This window comes from Pararge aegeria, chromosome 19 (assembly GCF_905163445.1).
Source record: "Pararge aegeria chromosome 19, ilParAegt1.1, whole genome shotgun sequence".
Taxonomy (NCBI): Eukaryota; Metazoa; Arthropoda; class Insecta; order Lepidoptera; family Nymphalidae; genus Pararge; species Pararge aegeria.
In genome coordinates this window covers 2,234,947-2,257,357 of record NC_053198.1, presented here as the reverse complement: position 1 = coordinate 2,257,357, position 22,411 = coordinate 2,234,947, and the positions used below count along the sequence as shown (strand labels likewise).

Here is a 22,411-nt window from a genome sequence, read left to right as displayed (position 1 = left end):
CTCGCGCCATGCGTCCTACAACCTGATCTAATTACATAATCCAACCTCCCAGTTCATTAATCACCACTACCGAGTGTGCAGTGGCTTGTGTGCGTCCGTGTGTTACATATTGTGTTGTTGCAGGCGCCGATGGACTTATAAAAGGTACGTCAGACATTACAGGAATGAGCGATATACTTAGATGTATTATGTAGCATAGAGTACGCTGCCGACTACGCGTACTAGAGCTTCATTCTGTAATTTCAGAACGTTTTCATCCTGTTCCATTTTCAAACCTTTAGTTTTTTAACACTTTGTCTATGACTAAACTACCCTAGGATCCGTTTTACCGTGTAAGGCAAAGGTATAGAGTCGTTATGCCTAAACTATAAGTTGTTGCATTTTGTTAATGTTTGGTATCGATTACTTGACAGCGTTTCCCGCTGTTAGTTTGAACACCGGATACTACTAAGGTGTATTAATTTTATAGAGAGGGTAGAAATTTAATTTTTAGTTCATTAATCATCAATATAGTGTGTACAGTGACTTGTGTTTACCTGTATAATAATAAGCTATATTATGTAGTATAGAGTACGCTACCGACTACGCATACTAGCGCTCCATTCTGTAATTTCAAAACGTTTTCTTCCCGTCTCGTTCCATTTTCAAACTTTTCGTTTTTAATTTTTCATCTGTGATCAAAATAAGATATATCACGTCCCATTTCGCCGTGTTAGGCAAAGAAATACAAACTTTATGCCTAGCTATAAATTGTTGCATTTTGTTACTGTCTAGTATCGATTACTTGTTAGTTTAAGTACCGGAGAGTCCTAAGGTATAATAATGTTGTATATATCAGGGTTGACATTTAGTAGGTCAGTTCATTAATCATTATACTTGTGTGAAGAGTGACTTGTGTTTGCCTTTACGGTACAGGCTATATACTTAGATGTTATATGTAGCTTATAGTACGCTACAGACGCTAAAACTAGAGGTTCATTCTTTAATTTAAGAACGTTTTGTTTCTGTTCTGTTCCATTTTCTAACTTTTCGTTTTTGAGATTGCATCTGTGGCAACACTACGATATCCCACGTCACTTTTTTCGTCGTTTTCTGTAAATTAATATTTATTTGTATGGTTGCAAAACGTGTTAAAGTTACACTCACTTACTTTTTTAAGCTTATTGGCTGAGTCGCGATAACTTAGTGGTTTAGACTGCCATTTCCGTTTCGGAGGGATTGAGTTTGATCTCCTGCACGCACTTTTACCTTTTAGGAGTTATGTGCGTTTTTAATTTAAGCCATTAAATATCATCTTCTTGTACGGTAAATGGAAGCTTAGTGAGGAAACCTGCGTGCCTGGGAGTTCTTCATAATGTCCCAAAGCCGTGTGAAGTATAACAATCCGCACTAGATCAACGTGGTGAACGGTTCTTAATCCGAGAGGAGAATCGCGCCTTGTAATGGGTCGGTTGGTAATGGTGCCCCTATGTAATACAGGGTATGTATTTGTTGCTGTCTAATTGCTTCGTAGGCCGTGGGTTCGCATCCCGGGTCGGGCAAAAATATAAAAGATTGCAAGGTATTGTGCAATTTTGGTACCAGCCCGGAGTTAGGAAGTTGGAGGTGTAAGCCCCCGTGCTTTAGAGAGCATATAAAGCCGTCGGTACTGCTTATTATCACTTAAATGTGGTCAAAGTCATTAAAGCCCACCAACCCGCATTGGAGCAGCGTGGTGGGTTTATGCTCGAAATAGTCTTTCCTATTCGAGACGAGTTCTGTGCCCAGCTGTGGGACGTTTATAGGCTATGGATGATGACCTCTTTGGTGACTCTACCACCATATCGGAAAGCAGATTAAAATGTAATAAAATGGTCAAAAACTTTTGTCTCTGGAACAAAACATGCTTCTTCTTAGTAACTAAAGATTGACTTCATGATTTTTTTAAAACTCTTTATTTGTACACCACTACACAGTTAGGAAAATAAAGGACGAATAGAGAGTAACACAAAAAACTGGAGTGGAATACAAAAGGCGGCCTTATCGCTTAAAAGCGATCTCTGCCAGGATTAGGAGACAATAAGAGCGGGAACAAATAGGTGGTGTAAAATAATTATAAATTTACATTCAAATAACTACATACGAATACCTACATAAACAAAATATACACAAATAAAAACATAAAATAAAATATTTATATATAAAATAAATATAAAAATAATAAACTAATATATATTATGAAAAGCTATATTAATGAATAGATGATATAAAAATAAAAACCAGTCATCTTATTTTGCAAGATAATAAGCTTAAAAATATCAAGCGATTTTGCCTGTCGTATGTTCGTAGGGAGAGCATTCCACAATTCGATAGCCTGAACTGCGAAGAAAAGCTTATAAAAAAATTTCTAACATTGCTACAATTGATATCATAATTTTTATTTCTAGGCTAAACAATAAGCAGTAAAGAGACATTATTTTTAACTTAGCTTCATATTAAATAGTCAGGAACACCTGGACTAAAACATTATAGCGACCCACATACAAACTATCCCTACTAATGTTATAATAAGTTCGTTTGTTACGCTTTCACGCGAAAACTACTGAACCGATCTTCATGAAACTTTTTATACCTATTTTATGGAGGTATTAGAAATAACATAGTATAATTTTCATTGAAAAATAAATATTACGTAAGATAAAAAAATGTTTGTGAAAAAATCTAAAAATCTCATATATGACAATAGGTGTAGACTATGTAGCAGTACTTTGCCTCCCAAAATTACCTGGGCGAAGCCGCAGGGCACATCTAGTAAACTATAAATAAGTAAAGATGAAAATATTTATAGTGGTACAAACATAGCGTACAGAAGTAATCTCTTTGCCTTTTCATCAAAATGGCTCAAAAAAAAATTGATTGTCTGTAAAGTCGGCTTACTGACGATAGTTGAACGTGACAACGTCGTAAGAAAATACTGATGGAATAGTTGCATTTTTCAAAAGAAAATTTTAATTATATTTGTTTGATAGATATTATCGTTGCTATAAACAATTGACACCACATTCACTTTTCACTGCACTTCATCCTTGCCGAAAACATGTAAATGTATTATTGGATAGAAGCTGTCCACGCGGACGCATCGCTCACTCAAGTAGGAGAGAGACAGATGTCGAACGCGGAGGCCGACTGTGCCTCTTTGTCGCTCGTTCCGCGCTCTCGCTTGCACTTCAAGCCTTGAATGGAACGCCTCAGAGCGAGGTAACGCCGCATACACTTATGTTTTTTCGTGCGTGCAGCCGGCTCCATCGAATTATAAGACGTTGTCACGTCAATAAATACCGGTCAAGTACGTGACGTTCTCGTGCACCGAGGCTTCCATATTCCAGAACAAAGAGGATTAAAGTAATACTCAAAATTTAAATCTAATCTAGCAAAACTAACTTTATTTGTTTTTTTTATGTTGACTGCAATCACACATGCATGGTAAGCGATGATGCAGCCTAAGGTGGAGCGCGCTTGCCTAGAAGATGTCTATTCACTGTTGATTTGAAGGTACTCATATTGTAGGCACTAGGGAAAATGGAAGCTGGAAGGGCATTATGATCCGCACCGCTAGGATCGAAGATGCGAAGCGCTACGTACGCGTCCGCGGTATATCGACCACGTAGGGATGCAGATCCTTACGGTGCCTCGCGGTTCGATGGTAAAAAGGCGAGGGGGAACTAGATCAAACAGCTCTCGAGCACACTCCGAAATATCTATCTATATATATTGTAGAGAAAGTGTGTGGGTATGTTCCGTATAGGCTCCGAAACGGCTGGACTGATTTCAATGAAACTTTCAGGGAATCTCCGGATAGATCTGGCGAGTAATCCTGTAAAGTTTGGTGACGAGCTTTTATTTACTATGATGATATTCTAAAGTTGGGTGTACATGGGTGTAGATAATGATCTTCTCCCGCTCGAGAAGAGAATAGAAGAGAATGAATACGGAGAGAAATAAATGATTTAATATATTATGAGACTTAAATTAAAAATTTAATGATGTAAGTTTATTGTTTAAATAAAATAAAGAAAAAACTTGCCCGGCGAAGCGGGCTGGGTACGCTAGTATCCTATAGAATACCGAAAGGCAGGCAACCTTGCGACGATGTTCCAAACTCGAAGTTTTTTATTGGTTGAGGTACATTGCTGATATCTAAATACGAGTATTATGCTAGTCAAGAGACTTAATATTTTTCCTGTAAATTTTACATACTTACAGTCCACTTAACCCTATAATAAATTCAGATATTTAGATGAATGAACTTATGAGAATTTCGGAACGTTTCTTCGCTTTTCATTTACACGTTTCTTCGCTTTCATTTAATTTTTCACGATTTTTTTTACATGTGGCTTAACAAAGACATTTATTATTTCTTCTTTTCGTTATATTAGGCAAAGGAATAAAGCCATAATTCCAAATTGTTTTTAAGGTTGTACGAGTGTATATAAATTTTTTGGTCTTATCGTTACTTGCAAACGCTTTTGCAAATGATAGGTATATTAATATTATAGGTATCAGGAAAGGCATTTTACGAGGTTGTAAAAGATATTACTCAAGATATAAGTATAGTATATACTAGCTGCTAGCTGGTACTATACTAAACTTGCATTAAGGGATGTTATGGCCAATAAAATGTATGGTTTCCTCACGCGTTAGTGCCATAAACCTCCGTGGAAAATAGCAGATTATAAAAATTAAATAGGTATATTAGGTGTATTTATAGCATTACTAGTTTTATAGGCATTAATAATAAAACAATTTTTTTAACACTTATTTTTATCAGAGAAAATTTTGTTTTCATTTTGTTCTATTTATGAAATAATTTAAATTTATTTGAATCCAGGTACCTACTAGGAAAGAACCAAAGCGCAGTTTTAAGAAGTTTTCAGAAGAAGATTTTATCTTATATAAACTATATAATATGACAAAGTTTCTACTAAAAACTTCCATGTTAACTATTTGTTACTTAAAGAACTTTGTTTCGAAAGACGATTAAGTTTAAGAATGTTTGATTTTATCGGCAATAAATCATTCAAGGAAAGTTGATAAATAGTAGGCTCACATTACTGTTCCGTAGTTTCGGTATAGGTTGCTGGCAGTGAGTAGTAGGGCTGACACAATTTTCGACACTTTTGTTACAAGAAATATGAGAAGGGAAAAAATATGTTCTTAAGTATTTATGTATATAATATGATTGAGTATATATTAATAGAATAGAAAAACTTTATTGCAACACCACAAAATAGGAAAAAACACAAGGAAAATAGTAATAGTACTAAGTGCTAGGGTGCAAAGGCGGCCTTATCACTAAAAGTGATCGTACGCAGCCAATAAAAAAGTGGAAAGTGGTATATTAGTTTATTATTTTATATTTATTTAGTTCGCCTGCAAAATAGAACGATAATATAAGCAAGTGGCAACCCTGACGGGAACTATTATTAGAGTAAATACTTAGTTAATGAACAACTTTGGTTGGTCCACATCAATTCTCGAGGCAGGCGGCTTAGATCAATGTGTTTACGATAGTGCTATAGAAGCGCCAGAGGGAATTAACTTGGGGAGCAATATTACAATTATAGGTTGTGACTAGCTCCAAAACTTACAAGGTTTATCGTTTATCTACTTGTGTGTAATGTTTTAATCTTCACGATAACGTTGTATTGTTTACACATGAGATTATCGTGTATCTACACTTTTTTGCGATGGCGGAAAAGCTTTATAGCAACCTCTGTCCTTTTGGACAGGACACAGGTTTTGTGGGACTCGTTTACCCAAAATAGAAACCACCACGGCATGTCCCTCTCGTTGGCTTTATTGGACGTCCGGGGAACCCGTTGTATAATTCCCAGACGTCTACCAACAACCCCAACTGATTGGCAGGGCTACTACGTTAAGGATAAGACGTGCGGCATATTCCCGCCGTCTCCTTCCCCCCCGTCTACGCCGGAGTGGATGTGCGTTTACAGCTTCTTCACGCATCCGCGCCGCGGCCTCCTTCTGCGAGATAACTTCTTCGCAAAAGTCAACCACCGCTTCCCAAGACCTCTCGCTGCTCAGCATGGCAAATACAACGCTGGGCAGCGAGAGGTCCTCGCCTATTTCCGCTACCAGAGTGTGACGCTGAGGATCCCACTTGCTACACTCCTCGAGGGTGTGCTGAGAAGTGTCATCTGGCCTGTCATAATCTGCACGAGCCGGAAGGAGAGTGAACCATGCTTCCGCTGAACCCACTGGCCGAGGACCGGGCGGATGGCCTCTATGGTGCGTTTGCCATAGAGGGCATCCTCCAGACTCGCTTTCCAGCGGTCCCGCATCCTCCGGGTAGCCATCATTGCACCCGGCCAACTTCTTTAAGAGTCAATCGTTCCCCTCTCGCCTGTCTATCTATTCTAACGCGGTGCGTCTCATCGAGCATCTCCGCTTCCAGTTCCCAGGGGGGAGTGCCTGCTAAGACTCGTGTATCTAGCCTAGATTTTTTAACATATACAATTGACGTACCAAGTGGGATAGCGCATCTGATGGTAAGCGAGAAACTATCATATATAAACGGAGCAAAACTTCGCAGGTAGGAAGACGTCCTCAGAGTGCGGCCCTGTGTTCATCAATCTGAGTCGTAGTAAGTTTTGTACAGAAGCAGGCGTAACTTTGCGAAATTCCATGACGTATTATAAAAAATTAAGCTTAATTTGCAATACTCCGCGAAAAGCAAGATTATCTAAAAGTGAAAGTGTGTGGGTATGTTCCGTATAGGCTCTGAAACTGCTGGACCGATTTCAATGAAACTTTCAACAACATTGACCTGGCGAGTAATCCTGTAAAGTTTGGTGACGATCAGAGCACTCCTATTTTTGAACTGTCAAACTGTCAAATAAAGCTTTTATTTACTATGATGATATTCTATTGTTGGGTGTACATGGGTGTAGATAATAAACTTTTCCCGCTCGAGAAGAGAATAGAAGATAATGAATACGGAGAGAAATAAATGATTTAATATATTATGAGACTTAAATTAAAAATTTTATGATGTAAGTTTATTGTTTAAATAAAATAAAGCAAAATCTAGCCCGGCGAAGCGGGCTGGGTACGCTAGTAATTTATAATTTCTTCAATCCTTATACTCCACAACAAACATAGCTTCGGCAACGTACCCTCTACGCACGTATCGCTCCGAAACCGGAGCATCCTCAGGAGATATTGACTTTACAATGAATAACAATCATTATACTTAACAATTATTCATTGGAAAGGCAACATCTTAAAAATTAAGCTAAATTTTCTTAAAGCCTCAAGATAAAGTTGTTACACAGGCAGTCTAAGTTCCCGAACATTAGTTCTATTTTTTTATCAAACTATGTTTATGTATCGAGTATGAATGTGTATATAACATCATTTTCCTTTTAGACTTTCTTTCATAATGTAGATACAAAACTTTGCTTTTATTTGGCCCCGTAATGTACAGAAAAGAGCTGCTTTCTTATAACAAGTTTCCATATAATGTCACGAACTATTCACAATAATTCGGAATGCATTTGCGCGGAAATATCAACAGTTATCTGCCCCAGTTACGTCTAACCCGATGTCCCGCGATGTTATTGCCTGTCAAGACATACAGAATACATTTAACGATACTACCTACTTTCGCTAAGATTTCTAGAATCTTTGAATACAATGCTTCCGGAGTGGAGCGAATTTTTTGTATGATCTGTGTGCTGTCATTTTTTAATTTCTAAACCTATTAAATAAATTATGAGTTACAACGTAAATTATTGTCTGAGTTACAGCAAATTACCATGTCGAGTCAAAATAGGGATATATATTTTAAAATAAAACTTCTTTATTGGCGTTGGAAAAAATTTACCGTTACATTTTTCGGTTACGCGTCACATTTTTCCGTTACGCGTCATCTTTTTCTTTTTTTTTAAACAGTCCCAAACGTCACTAACAAGATCTGGCACTACAATTGATGGAGTTTTTTTTGTGGAATGTAAACCATATATTTCATATTTCAGCTAGCCAGTGATAACAAAAATATAGAATAACTATAACAATGATACTAATAATTCTATCACAATTAATAAAATGCTATAATAATCCGTGTAGAAAGAAATTAAAAAAAACTAAAGTATTCAGTAAGCTAAGCCTTGAATAAGGGTTTTGCTGCTGTCTGCTGAGGAGTTCTGTCTTCTATCTCCAAACACAGTTTGGAAAAAAATTAAACACATATTATAACCTCTATAGTACAAAAATAATTATTTAAATCGGTTATAATTTATCGGAGTTATGGTGGAGATTTATTTCATCTCCTCGTCAACCGAGCTTAATGTCGGGATTAAAAGTATCCTATATTACTTCTAACACTTCCAAGAATATGTGCACAAAGTTTCATGAGGATCGGTTAAGTAGTTTTTGCGTGAAAGCGTAACAAACAAACTTACATTCACATTTAAACTTACATTATTTGTAGGGATTTTTTGAAAAATGATCTCATTTTTCGAAAAATGAGGTCACGTGTAGCACACGCACACATTTTTTTTTAAAATAAGGTAAGAGGAAAACCCTCGCCTATAAACAGAGCAAAACTTCCCAAGGTATGAAAAGAACATGTATCATAAAGTACCGTCCTGTGCTCATCATCCTAAGGCGTAGGTTTCAAGCCTCATGTGCTTATAATTACAACGGCAACCACATCTCCGGATTTGAACAGAGCGATGATGTTTGCGGCAGAAATAAGCATGCCAGTAGTACAAAAAGATCTACTACTACTCAAAAGCTCTGCTGCGAGACATAGTCTCTACCAAAGGATGCATTGTGTAATAATTACAGAAATTTATGCGTTTATATCTTCTTTTTTTTTTTTTTTTTTTTTAAATATTTATAGCGGGCAAACGAGCTAGTGGGTCCGCTGATGATAAGTGATCACTGCCGCCCATAAACATCTGCAGCACCAGAGGAGCCAGCGATGCGTTGCCGGCTTTTGAGGAATTTGTTTATCCGCCCCTTGAATAACCCGTACACTTGCAAATAATTGCAAGTGATATAGTGAAGTGCGCGGTATAAATGATCTGGTATTTCGAACAGTAGAAGAATACCAGGCATCCAGATGATGAGGGTGGAATTTATTTCTACGGCGTGGGGTGCGGTCAGAGAACAGGGAAGGAGGTATCAATGCAAACAACTCATCAGAACACTCTCTTCCTTCTCAGTTCAGTTGTTTCACTCTTTTCAAAGCGGTAAATACTCGTATCTAAGTCTCACTTAAGAGTCGAGGTACGCTTGATTACCAGTCTCCTAACTTCTCTGACAGCCGCTTTCCTTTTGCACACCTTAAAGGGTATAACTTCCGTTATCTTAAGTGGCCTGTCCTTTCCGTGGGTGATCGTGCGCATGCTCTTGTGACCTCGATTATTTCTTGTCCAACCGGACATTCCATGATTAAACTTAAACTAGACTATAGCTTATGATATTGTCATTCAAATTCAGTTTGTATCCTCTTAGGTCGTTAAAAAGTCTTTAGGGTCTATTTTTACAGAATAAAAATTGTTCTACAGATGTGTCATCTGCAACAAAGAAGATACAAACACACAGTTGTCTGCGCACCGCCTTAATGTCACGAACTATTCACAATTTGAAATGCAATCTGCGAGTTGTATACGATATTACCTGCCCCAGTTTACTCAGAACATGCTCCGAACTTTGTGTATCTGTATGTATATTGGGAAATTATTCCAGTGATATAGAAACTGCATTGAATTACGTTCGATGGGGAATGGTGCGGAAGTTTTTGTGATTACTTTGCTCAAGAATATTTATCCTCAAAGTAACTGTTTTTAAAAGCCAAAACTAGTAGCTAGTGTAGAATACAGCTGTCACCATCCGTCCGGGTGTGGTACGAGGCGACTAAGGAAATATAACAGAGAACGGATATCAGTGTCCTCTATTCAACTACTACGTAGCAGGTAGTCGGAAATTTCTTAATCCAAAGGATTTCAGAAAGTCTACATTACCGCGTCTTTGTCACTGCAAGTAAAAAAAAAAAACTTGGTGCAGTGAGCGCTGTGGTCTTATAAGTGGAGTTCTCTGGTTTATCGCCGCCGGTTGTTATTTGGAATGTATAATTTTCGAACTTACGTAGAAGTTCGGAAATCGTAGAAGTAGTAGAGTTTTTGACGTAACAACGTCTTATTATTCGATGGAGCCGGCTGCACGCACGAAAAAACATGACGTATGCGGCGTTACCTCGCTCTGAGGCGTTCCATTCAAGGCTTGAAGTGCAAGCGAGAGCGCGGGCGAGACGAGCGACAAAGAGGCAAAGTCTGCCTCCGCGTTCGACATCTGTCTCTCTCCTACTTGAGTGAGCGATGCGTCCGCGTGGACAGCTTCTATACAATAATACATTTACATGTTTTCGGCAAGGATGAAGTGCAGTGAAAAGTGAATGTGGTGTCAATTGTTTATAGCAACGATAATATCTATCAAACAAATAAAATTAAAATTTTCTTTTGAAAAATGAATAAATTTTCTTTTGTGACAGATGCTCGCCCGGGCAAGTAAATTCAAAATTCATTTATTACAAGTAGGCCAACTTTATAAGCACTTTTGAAACGTCAAGTATGTATGTTTGTAGTGACTCTACCACCGATTCGGAAAGCAGATTCTACCGAGAAGAGCCGGCAAGAAACTCAGTAGTTGCTCTTTTCCAACATCAACATTTACAATCATTTTTCTATTTTGCAGGAGATGAGAGCGAGGCTGGCTGCTTCCAATCTACCTTGTCATTAAGAAGTTCATCAAATGTATAGTACCCTCGCTGTATTAGATGTGTTTTTACACATTTTTTAAATGTATGTATTGGTAGGTCAAGAATTACTATCGCCATGCTTATGTCTGCCGCTAAACAGCATTGTAGCAATGCTGTGTTCCGTTCTGAAGTGTGCGGTTGCCGGTGTATAAAGGCACGTGACGTGAGGCTGTAATTCATGTACCCTGTGCAGCATATGCAGGACGTGCACTGCATACCCCGGAAGTGTTTCTCTGTTTATAAATTAAACATTAGAAGTAAGAATAAACTTACAGCGCAATATACTAGGTTACTTAAAATTCATAATTCGTTTAAAGGAAATTGCATACAATTCTACGATAAACTACCAATTGACATCTTGGAGATGTCTCTTAAAAAGTTCAAATTTTGTATTAAACTTAAGCTTATAGAAAAGTCCTATTATAGTATAAAGGACTACGTAATCGATAAAAAAGCTTGGGTGTAAATTATTGCTCTTCTAATAATTTAAATGACATTGTGAGATGGTGATAACAAAAAAATAACACCCGGCTAAGTTTTTTGTGGGCTTCTTCTTAGACCAGGACGCGTTTGGAACCCTCGTAGCTTTAGTTTTAAGTTAACGAATATGGTTATCGCCATCATCTCACTACCGTGTAATTCTTATGTACGCATCAAAAGTGCCACCTATGGGCCTACTTGAATAAAGATATTTTTGAGTTTGACTTTGACGTTGACTATAGGCAACGGCTTTCCACTTACCATCAGGTGGGCCATCTGATTAGTCCTACAAGTCCTACCATAAAATAATCTATGATTAAGGATTTAGGTTTAACATAACTGTCCTACCACTAATATACTAACTTACTAATCTCTTAGACTGCATTAATATGTAGACTACAATATGATCTACTGGTAGAAGAATAAAAAATACTACCACTGTGTAATATACTTTTATAATCTACTATTATTATTATAACTCTTTTTATTTTTATAACACATCATTCTCTCTATCTTTCTTTTTGTGCCTCTTCACTACTGGAGGTTGGCCGTCAGTTAACATTCCACACACCACATCATTAATATATACAATTAAAAAAAAACAGAAACATGAAGAAATAAGTAGAACACAAAGGTGGCCTTTTCGCTTAGTAGCAATCTTAGTCAAGCAACCTTAGAATTAGAAAATAAGAAGATGAGAAAAGACTACATGTGGTACAATTTTTTATAAATAACTACATACTGATCCATAAACTAATATATACAAACACATCATACATAATATAATTAATAAATATAAAAATAAACTAATATATATAACAAGAATTACAATATATATATATATATATACATACTAGATGTGCCCTGCGGCTTCGCCCGCGTAATTTTGGGAGGCAGCATACTGCTAAATAGTCTACACCTATAGTCATATATGAGATTTTTTTACAAACATTTCTTTATCTTACGTGATTTTTTTTTTCAATGAAAAGTATAATATATTATTTCTAATACCTCCAAGAATATGTATAAAAAGTTTCATGAAGATCGGTTCCGTAGTTTTCGCGTGAAAGCGGAACAAACAAACTTACATTCACATTTATAATATTACTTAGCTGCACGTCTTTATCGGTAGAAACCGTACTCCCTAACGGGTAAGCCCGCTACCGTATTAGATAGCGTCACCACTTACCACCAGATGAGATTGCAGTAAAGGGCTAACTTGTAAAAAAAAAACCGCGTTAATAAACTAGCAATCCATAAGAGAGTTTAGATTGGCTGCAGAATTCCATATAACTATAAGGCAGGCATTCTTTGAAAGATTCTTTGAACGAGAAATTTTCAATATAACGTATCGGGCTTGTATCGACGTATATTTACAATTTGAAATGCAATATGGGCTGAGCTATGCGGTGTAGTTGCCTGCCCCAGTTGCTGCTAACTTTCTATCTCTTCGAAAAAATACAGATGAGAGCCGCGTATTGCGCATTTTATAAGATAAGTAATAAACTGTAAGCTTATATATCAGCAATGGAAACGATAAAGCTTACTATTTCATAATATCAACTCATTTCCGGTCCACTACAGGGCACGGGTAGTAGAGATCTTTCATCTCTCTTTCCTCACGATTTTTTCCTTCACTCGGCTTCCGAAAAGTTAAGCCGAAGTCTTAACGTGACTAAGTGGTAGTTACGTTAATTTGTAACTTTTTTTATAGTAATGGCGGACTTGATTTTAATGGCCAGCGGCAGATGGCCTACAAGATGATCAGTGCACACTCATCGACTAAACAAAGCAACACTTCACAACGTATGCGGGGACGCGTCTCGACAGATGGGTTGATGACCACGTACATGGTAGTACTTGCGTAGAGGACGCTGCTGCTGACTCCGTTACATTCCCTTGGACGCCTCGTACGACACCCGCAGGCAGAGCGGGAGTGGTGACAAATGTATTGTGATCTGCCGTCACCAAAAGTTATATACAATCCATTATATATCATCAACATCGTCACTTCAACTTATTGACGTCCACTGCTGGACATAGGTCTTTTGTAGGACGTTGTTAACACCACGATTCTGGGCCGCTTGTTTGATGTCGTCTGTCTATCTCGTTGGGGATTTCGACCAAGCTGCGTTTACCGGTGCGGGGTTGCACACCTATCTGTTCTCCGAGCTTTGTGCCCCGCCCATCGCCACGTCAGCTTCGCGACTCGTTGAGCTATGTCGATAACTCTAGTTCTTCTACGGATCTCTGATCTTATCTTTTGATCTCTCATTTCTGATTTGATCACGGAAATATACTCCTAACATAGCTCTATCGCTCGCTTAGTGATTCTGAGTCTTCTTATGAGGTAATTTGTTAGCGACCACGTTTCAGATCCGTAAACCAACACTGGCAACACGCACTGTTCTGAGACTTTGATCTTCAGGCACTGAGGGGTTTTGGACGAAAACATGTCTCGAAGTTTCCCTAACACTGCCCATCCGAGTTGGATTCGGCGGTTCACCGCTTTCTCGAAATTTTTCGTTTTGCTTATCTTCATACGTAGGCCCACCTGTTGAGAAACTCTGCTAAGTTCATTAAGCATCGTATTAAGGTTTCCCAGAATCTTTGCCATCCATTACATACATACATATCTTGCGGATGTCACTAAAGAAGTTCAAAGTTTGTATTAAGCGAAAGCTTATAGAAAAGTCCTATTATAGTATATAGGATTACGTAAACGATAAAAAAGCTTGGGTGTGAACAATTGCTCTAACCAGGTTGCTTCTTAAATATTTTCAAATAACAATGTGAGATGGTGATAACAAAAAGAACACCCGGCTAAGTGCGTTGTGGTCTTCTTCTTAGACCAGGGCGCGTTTGGAACCCTCGTAGCTTAAGTGTTAAGTTTACGATTGTAGTTATCGCCATCACTACTCACTGCTATGTACACATTTTGTATATAGTCAACGCATCAAAAGTGCCATATATTTGCCTATTTGAACCTATTTCAATGAGAAGGGGTTACACACATTTAAATATACACAAAAGTAAAACTTAGTATAGATACCCAGATAACCGATAATGTAAGTCAACCAGATTATATGCTGCATTCTTGCAAATAATCTTCGTACAGGTAAGACGCAATATGTCACGAACTATTTCCGATTGGAAATGCATTGTGCGCGCGGAATCCGGACTGGTTTCCGGCCACCTCACCCGCCCCAGGTGCCTTCAGATTGTGCATGCATACCGTGGTGATTCATGCTCCACAGATATACAGTACATGCAATGAAGTTCACACATGGCCTTGTTTCTCCGTCTGTAGTCGCGGCGCAAAACCTTAACTTAATGCGTGTAAGGTACTTTTCGCGACGCCCTCTGATGTTGCAAGATGAAGGAAATGTAAGATAAATATCTCTTGAAATTAAACAGTTTCTCATTCATTAAGAAACAAACCCAAGTTTTTACTATAAACGGAAATGAAAAAAATAAAGAAAAAATTCATGAAACGGTGTTTGAAAAACAATTCTATCGACTTAAAAAAGGAGTAGATTTGAATTCGGCTGTATGTTTTTTTGCATAGAGTTACTCCGCCAATAATAAACTGTTTTTGAAGATTATTTTCTTGTTTAGTACTCGCATCTACTGGTGGTCCCATTTTCATTTGGCGAAGATCTTTTGGAAGGATCTTAGAAAAATCGAGGAAACTCTTCAAATGTTATAAGTACCTATAGCGATATTCTTGAGAAAGGCTATATGGAACTTGAAAATAAATATATCTAAATTAAGACAGCACCTCCTCCTAAAGTCGGAATTAAAAAACGACGACCGATTTGAATAGTTTTCTGGTCTTGTTTGCCTCAACACAGTGATATTAAAAAGAAGAAAATTAGGAAAAAACCCTAAGGGATAGCTGAAAATTTTAATCTAAATCGCCATTTTAGAATGGAAATAAAGGTGGTACGAAGTCCCACGGGTTATCTATTTTAAAATAAAAGTCTACGGATTCATGAAATGCATTCGGAATTACATTCCTGGCGCTCGGAATGCTGAATCTTAGCTATTTTTGATAGCGGTTGCGCGCGGTTGGTATTGTATGTAAACTATTCCAGACTTTTGTCCGGCAATGGAATGTTCGACTGCGGTTGGGCATTAAAGGCTGGAAATGGCTTCAGGGCACTTGCCCCTTATGCAACTTTTCTTTACTTTAATATCATTGTAGTATTGGCGTGCATACCGGGTATGAACTAAGCGGGCAGAGAATTTTATTAGAGAAAATCTCCATTACAGACAAATACTTTTAATAGCTCTTAAAGTACCAACCATAAGTTTTTTATTACTCGTACTAGAGATTTGTTTTAAACCGAATTATTAACCGATTTCCTAAAAAAGTAAAGGTTCTCAATTCGGTTGTATTTTTTTATGTTTGTTACGCAGAATTAAGAAGAAAATTACTGGTAATAAGGTAATTACTACTGGTAATTACTAGTAATCCTTGCTAATATATAAACAGAAATACGAAATATATGGTCTTTTAGTAACTTTCTACATTTTACTTGGCACTGACTTAAATATAGAAAATATTTTCTAAAAATGAATCCTAGTTAGATCGATTTATCGTCCCTGAAACCCCCTGTATACTAAATTTAATGAAAATCGTTGGAGACGATTCCGAGATTCCAATTATATAAATATACAAGAATTGCTCGTTTAAAGATATACTAGCGGACCCACGCGACTTCGTCCGCGATTGAGTCAACTTAAAAAATGACAAATATAAATGATTCTGAGATTCCAATATAAATGAATTCTAGCTAGATCGATTTATTTCCCCAGAAACTAGAAGTAGAAGTATACTAAATTTCATAAAAATCTTTGGAGCCGATTTCGAGATTCCAATTATATATATATATACAAGAATTGCTCGTTTAAAGATATAAGATATGAGATAAATAAATTTGAATTTTGAATTTGACAGTTGCTAAATCAACAGAGTGAATAAGATTTTTATATGTTATCTAACCTTATCATGAGGTCTTATTGAAGCGTATACAATATGGTCTCATTTTTTCCATAATTGGGCGTAGTTAAACGAAAAAGATTCAACCCACATCGTCTCGGGACATTTAGGGCCTTATAAATAAATGTGACATAATATCGCAATTGATATTCCAAAGTCTTATCCCACGCTCTGACATTTAAATGTTAAATTGTAACGAACCACAAAATAACCTTGCACCATAATAATATCCTATAACAGTACACTGTTGGACTAAACGCCTCTCCTAACGGTTTGCCTATAATCAACGTTATTGTTGTGTAGTTCGGGTGGCCACCAAAGTATTCATCATCAGTCTCACTTGATTAATTCAATTCAATTCCATTTTTTTTAATAATAATAATAAAAATCCTTTATTGCCATACACTATTGTAAATTTATCAACTTCACCTCTATTGAATATATTCAGAGGAACAAATGAGAGGGGAGTGGGAGGGGCTTAGATAAATAAGAAAGGGTAGGGGGGTAGGGGTACGAAAGGCATAAAAGACACATTTGGCTAATTTTTCATCATCAACATCATATATTATCAAAATTAAGCTTAATTTGCTATACTCCGCGAAAAGCAGGAGAATCTGTGTGGTGTAATTTATAATTTCTTCAATCCTTATACCCCACACCAAACAGATCTTCGGCAATATACCCTCTACGCACGTTTCGCTCCGAAACCGGAGCATCATCAGGAGATGTTGACTTAGTTAATGGAATAGATAATAATCTATGAACATAATTAAGAAATGCTGCATGTTTATGCTGCCAAGGATGACACGATGAAGCTGGTATGGTGTTATCTGTATATGTAGGCTTACGATAAATCTCAAATCGATGCTTATTGTTACTACGAGTTATTACCAAATCCAAGAAATTTAATGAATTGTTTTGTTCCATCTCTGATTTGAATTTAATTTTTGGATGAATTTTATTTAGCTTTTCCACAAAAACATCTAGCTGTCTATCTGTCCCCGTCCAGCATATAATTATATCATCTACGTATCTATAGTAATACAAAATATTATTATGAGTTACTATATTCTTATTTTCAAAATAATCCATAAATATTTCAGCCATTAAGGGACTTAGTGGAGATCCCATAGCTAATCCCTCTCTTTGATGATAGAACATATCATTAAATCTAAAATAATTTTGCTGCATACATATCTGTGTTAATTCTATTAATTCTGATACTTCTCCTGGATGTAGACGTTTAATTTCTAATAATTCAGTCAAAATATGTAAAGTTTCATTAACTGGAACATTAGTAAACAGACTGTCCACATCCAATGACAGCAATTTGCAACGGATAGGTAGATTTATATCTTTGATTTTGTTTACTAATTCAATACTATTTTTGATTGCAAATTCTGGCTGAAAAGAAGTCTTCAATTTTAAAATATAATTTAAATATTTGGCTAAATTATATGCTGGGGCTCCAATGTATGAAACCACTGGACGTATAGGAATATTTCCTTTGTGTACCTTTGGTAAGCCATACAATGCTGGGGCCCGAGGATTCATTTCAATGACTTTCTGCTTTAATGATGTTTTAGGGAATATGTATTCTGATTTATTTATAGCTAATCTAACTTTTGCTGCAAAATGTTTAGTTGGATCAGAAGATAGTTGCGAGAATTCATCCCCTGTGATTACATCTTTAACTTTGTTTACATACTCGTTGCGGTCCATAATCACAACGGCATTCCCCTTATCTGCTTTTGAAATTATAATATCATTATCTGCAATGGTGTTCTTTAAAGATCTTAATACTCCGATTAGACCAGTCTGACTTACTTCGGATCTATATCAGAGCGTGTAGCAAGGATACTTAGATCACATGGAGTTCATGTGGCTTTTAGAACAAATAACCAACTGAGAGCTATTTGTAACGGTAAGGACAGATTGGACAATAAGCACAGATCAGGGGTATATAAACTCCAATGTTCTGAATGCCACGCCACATATGTGGGTCAGACCGGACGTAAATTTGAAACACGTTACAAAGAGCATATGGCAACCTTCAATCACAACCATCCTGAAAAATCTCATTTTGCAAAACATCTTTTAGACAGTGGACATAACGTAACCAGTAATCATTCATACGAAATATTACATGCTTGCGACAAAGGGTTGAGACTTGATTTGAGGGAACAATTAGAAATTATTAAACATAGGAATGGGAGGTTCGAATTACTAAACGAACAAATAAACTTATCAACTTCACCTCTATTGAACATATTCAGAGGCACTAATGAGGTGGGAGGGGCTTAGATAGATTAGGTGGGGGTCAGAAAGGTATAAAAGGCGACACATTTGGCGAATTTTTCACTTAACAATTATTCATTGTAAAGTCAACATCTCCTGATGATGCTCCGGTTTCGGAGCGAAACGTGCGTAGAGGGTATATTGCCGAAGATCTGTTTGGTGTGGGGTATAAGGATTGAAGAAATTATAAATTACACCACACAGATTCTCCTGCTTTTCGCGGAGTATAGCAAATTAAGCTTAATTTTGATAATATATCATGGATTTCCGCAAAGTAACGCCTGCTTCTATCCAATATCATCAACATCTCCTGAGGATGCTCCGGTTTCGGAGCCAAACGTGCGAAGAGGGTACATTGCCGAGAATCTGTTTGGTGTGGAGTATACGGATTGAAGAAATTATAAATAACACCATACAGATTCTCCTGCTGTTCGCGGAGTATAGCAAATAAAGCCTAATTTTCATATAATAATATATTGGATTTCCGCAAAGTAACGCCTTCTATCCTATATTTAAATGTTTATTAATTAATATTAACAATATGGCAAATGGCCGGAAACTCTGCCTTTTGCTGTGCATTAGCAACAATGCTCAGCGCTGATTTTCAGTCTGCTCCAGTATCAAACAACCGCAAACAACCGCATCGCCCGTTGCATTATTACTATAACAACAGTTCATTTTTAATAAAAAACTTAAATAAAAAAGAATGAAATAAATTGTAAAAAAAAATGAAATAAATTGTAAAATTTGCTGATGTATTTATTTGCTGATACAGGTAAATAGGTGTTACAAAAAAATGCAGATCTTAACCGTACCACGCCAAATTGCCATGCAAATTGTTGTCAGGGTAGTATTTCATTTTTAATTGACTAGGTGCAAATAAGATATTGGCCAAATGCACATTTTGCTTTAAAAAATATTCCAGTATGCCTTAAATATTTGAAGAACACCTTCGATTTCTCCAGGATCCCTCCGATCGATTTGGACTTTATAATTCAAACAAAAATATGTTTTTTCAAATCGGCTAATAAATGAGAAAGTTCTGAGATAACATACAATACGTTGTGAATACCTTTTGCTTTTTTTTAAGACGTTAAAAATGGTCCTTAATAATACAAAGTAATATATGTTGACGTCCGAGTGGCGCAGTGGGCAGCGACCCTGCTTTCTGAGTCCAAGGTCGTGGGTTCGATTCCCACAACTGGAAAATGTTTGAGTGATGAACATGAATGTTTTTCAGTGTCTGGATGTTTATCTGTAAATTATAAATATTTATATTCATAAAAATTATTCATCAGCTATTTCAGTACCCATAACACAAGCTACGCTTACTTTGGGGCTAGATGGCGATGTGTGTATTGTCGTAGTATATTTATTTATTATTATTATTACTTTGTGTTTTCAAGGACTATTATTGAATGTGGTGATAGCATTAGTTAGGAGCTCGACTTCACTTTCGGGGAGCCGAGTTCGAAGCCCAGTGAGGGAAAACATTGTGAGAAAACCTGCATGCCTGAGAATTCATGCATGCATTCATTAAAAGGTGTGTGGCATCCACCAATCCGCACTGGACCAGCTTGGTGAACTACGGCCTTAACCCCTTCTCATTGTTGGAGGAGACCCGTACTCTGTAGTGGGCAAGTAATTTATGATGATGAATACAAAGTAACTTAAGGATAAACAACTAAAGTTGTGGACAAGGAAACACTTAAAGTGTACTCCAACAGTGACAAGTGTACAGCAATATATTCACCCATGTATGCATACATAAGTGTGTATCCATAATTGAAGAATCAATAGTCTGGAAGTAAATAAGGTAAATAAGTTCCAGGCGGCTCGCCTGTGAATATTGTATGTTTATCCTGAGCTCTGTTGTGCTGAGTGTAAGATCGATATCGTGTAGGGACGGAAATAAAATATCGCCCGTGTTATCAACGTGAATTTCGCGGTGAGAGAAAGCGGCCACTGAGAGATTAAAGCTTATTTTGTGATAGATAGAAGAATTGCTGCTGTCTTATTGATCGTGAGATATATATCTTCATCTGTGTGGTAGGAGTATTGCCGCAGTCTATTCTGTGTTAATAATGTTGATGTCTAAGCAATGGTGTGCATAGAGGGTATACACAGGGTGTGCATATGATATAAAATGAAGAAAATCAAAAGCAGATTGTTTAAGTATTACCTAGCAGATTGTGTTTATGAGTAGGTAGTACTAGTACAAAAGATTTTATTACCATGAGGTACATACATTTGTTTATTAATATATATATATATATATATATATATATATATATATATATATATATATATATTTATTTTATTAATTCTTATATGTGTATGTTATATATTTTTTTTTTCCACGCCTGTGTTTCATTGTTTGCTCTTTCATGTTTTCTATTATTACTTATACGAAGGGTTGTCTGTAAGAGATTGCTTTTGCAATAAGGCCGCCTTTGCACATAACTGTATTTAACTTTCTTTTTTTTTTTTTTAATTATTTTAAATTTTACTTATTTTTTGTTTTCTTGTGTGTTTCTTGTATTGTTTCTAAGTATGTGCAATAAAGTATTCTAGATAAATAAAAAAATCTGCAGAACGAGTTATAAATACTTAAGGGTAGGCTTTTTATAACTCTTACAATGCCTATCCTTAAGTTTTTTATGACTCGTACTGCACAGCTAGCGTGGGGAAGGATAAAGATTTATCTTCTCCCACAGCATTATCGACTCTCAGAGCACTGGCGCACAAGTGTAAAGAATATGCAAATAATGTATGTGTAATAATAAGCGGGGGTAAACTTCTCCTATTCCCGGTTCCCGTGCTGTAGCAGGTGGACACGTTAATTATATCCCCTGACAGGGGACATAATTAACCACCTGATATCCCCTATATCCCCTGATAGGGTATATAATAATTGTCTCCTGCCTGTGCTAGCCCTGCTGGAGATTTTCTTCATTTTATATCATCTGCATACCCTGTGCATACCCTCTATTCACGCCACTGATTAATTGTAGATATGTTGTTCACGAAACAAACAGAAATTACAATTAGCTAGGGGAATAACTATTCAGTTTGAGGGAGTGCATCTATACAGGGTGTCCAAAAAAATTGTGTGAAGCGGTCGATTTTCATTTTTAAGAAAATTTTAAAACTCACTGTCAAAATTACTATTTATATAACTATTTAGCTAATCTTATACTAATGTATAAAGCTGAAGAGTTTTGTTTGTTTCCTTGAACGGAATGATCTTAGGAATTGCTGGTCTTATTACTTGCATAGCACTTATTAAAAATGTTTCAAAATCTAGTTTTTTTCTTTTAAGAGCTTCCGCATTGTGCGCGTTAAAACAGGCCTTGCGTTAAAATATCAAGTGAAAAGGGTATTAAAACAGAAGAAGACATATTGATCTAATATTAACTAGAATGCGGTAATTTTCCTATCGCAGAAGAGAGAAGAAGGAAAACACCATATACACATAAGAAGAAATATAGAGCTACGAACAACTAGACTAAGGCAGTTATCCTATCTCACAGAAGAAGGAATACAGAGCTACGGCCAACTTTCCATTGGTAATTCTCCCAGCACACAGAAGAAGAAACATCGAACTACGATCAACCAGACAAAGGAAATTTTCCAAGCATCGAAGAGAAGAGATATAGAGCTATGGACCAATTTCCTGTTCAATATAGCAATGTTAAATAGAGCAAGTTTGATATAAATGTATCCAAACGAGATACGACATTGATACAAATATGACCCTTATACCCACGGGGCAAACTAAAAGATATTATTCAAAGCATTTGAAT

The 22,411-nt window shown here is 36.7% G+C and overlaps 1 protein-coding gene across 1 annotated transcript in view; it reads left to right on the top strand.

Moving 5' to 3' along the window:
• Nucleotides 1–22,411, top strand: part of LOC120631888 (neurexin-3-like) — a 29,519-nt gene continuing 7,108 nt past the window's right edge. Inside the window, exon 1 of the mRNA XM_039901551.1 lies at nucleotides 1–144. The gene's annotated coding sequence lies outside the window, so the exon portion shown is untranslated. The remainder of the gene's footprint in view (nucleotides 145–22,411) is intronic.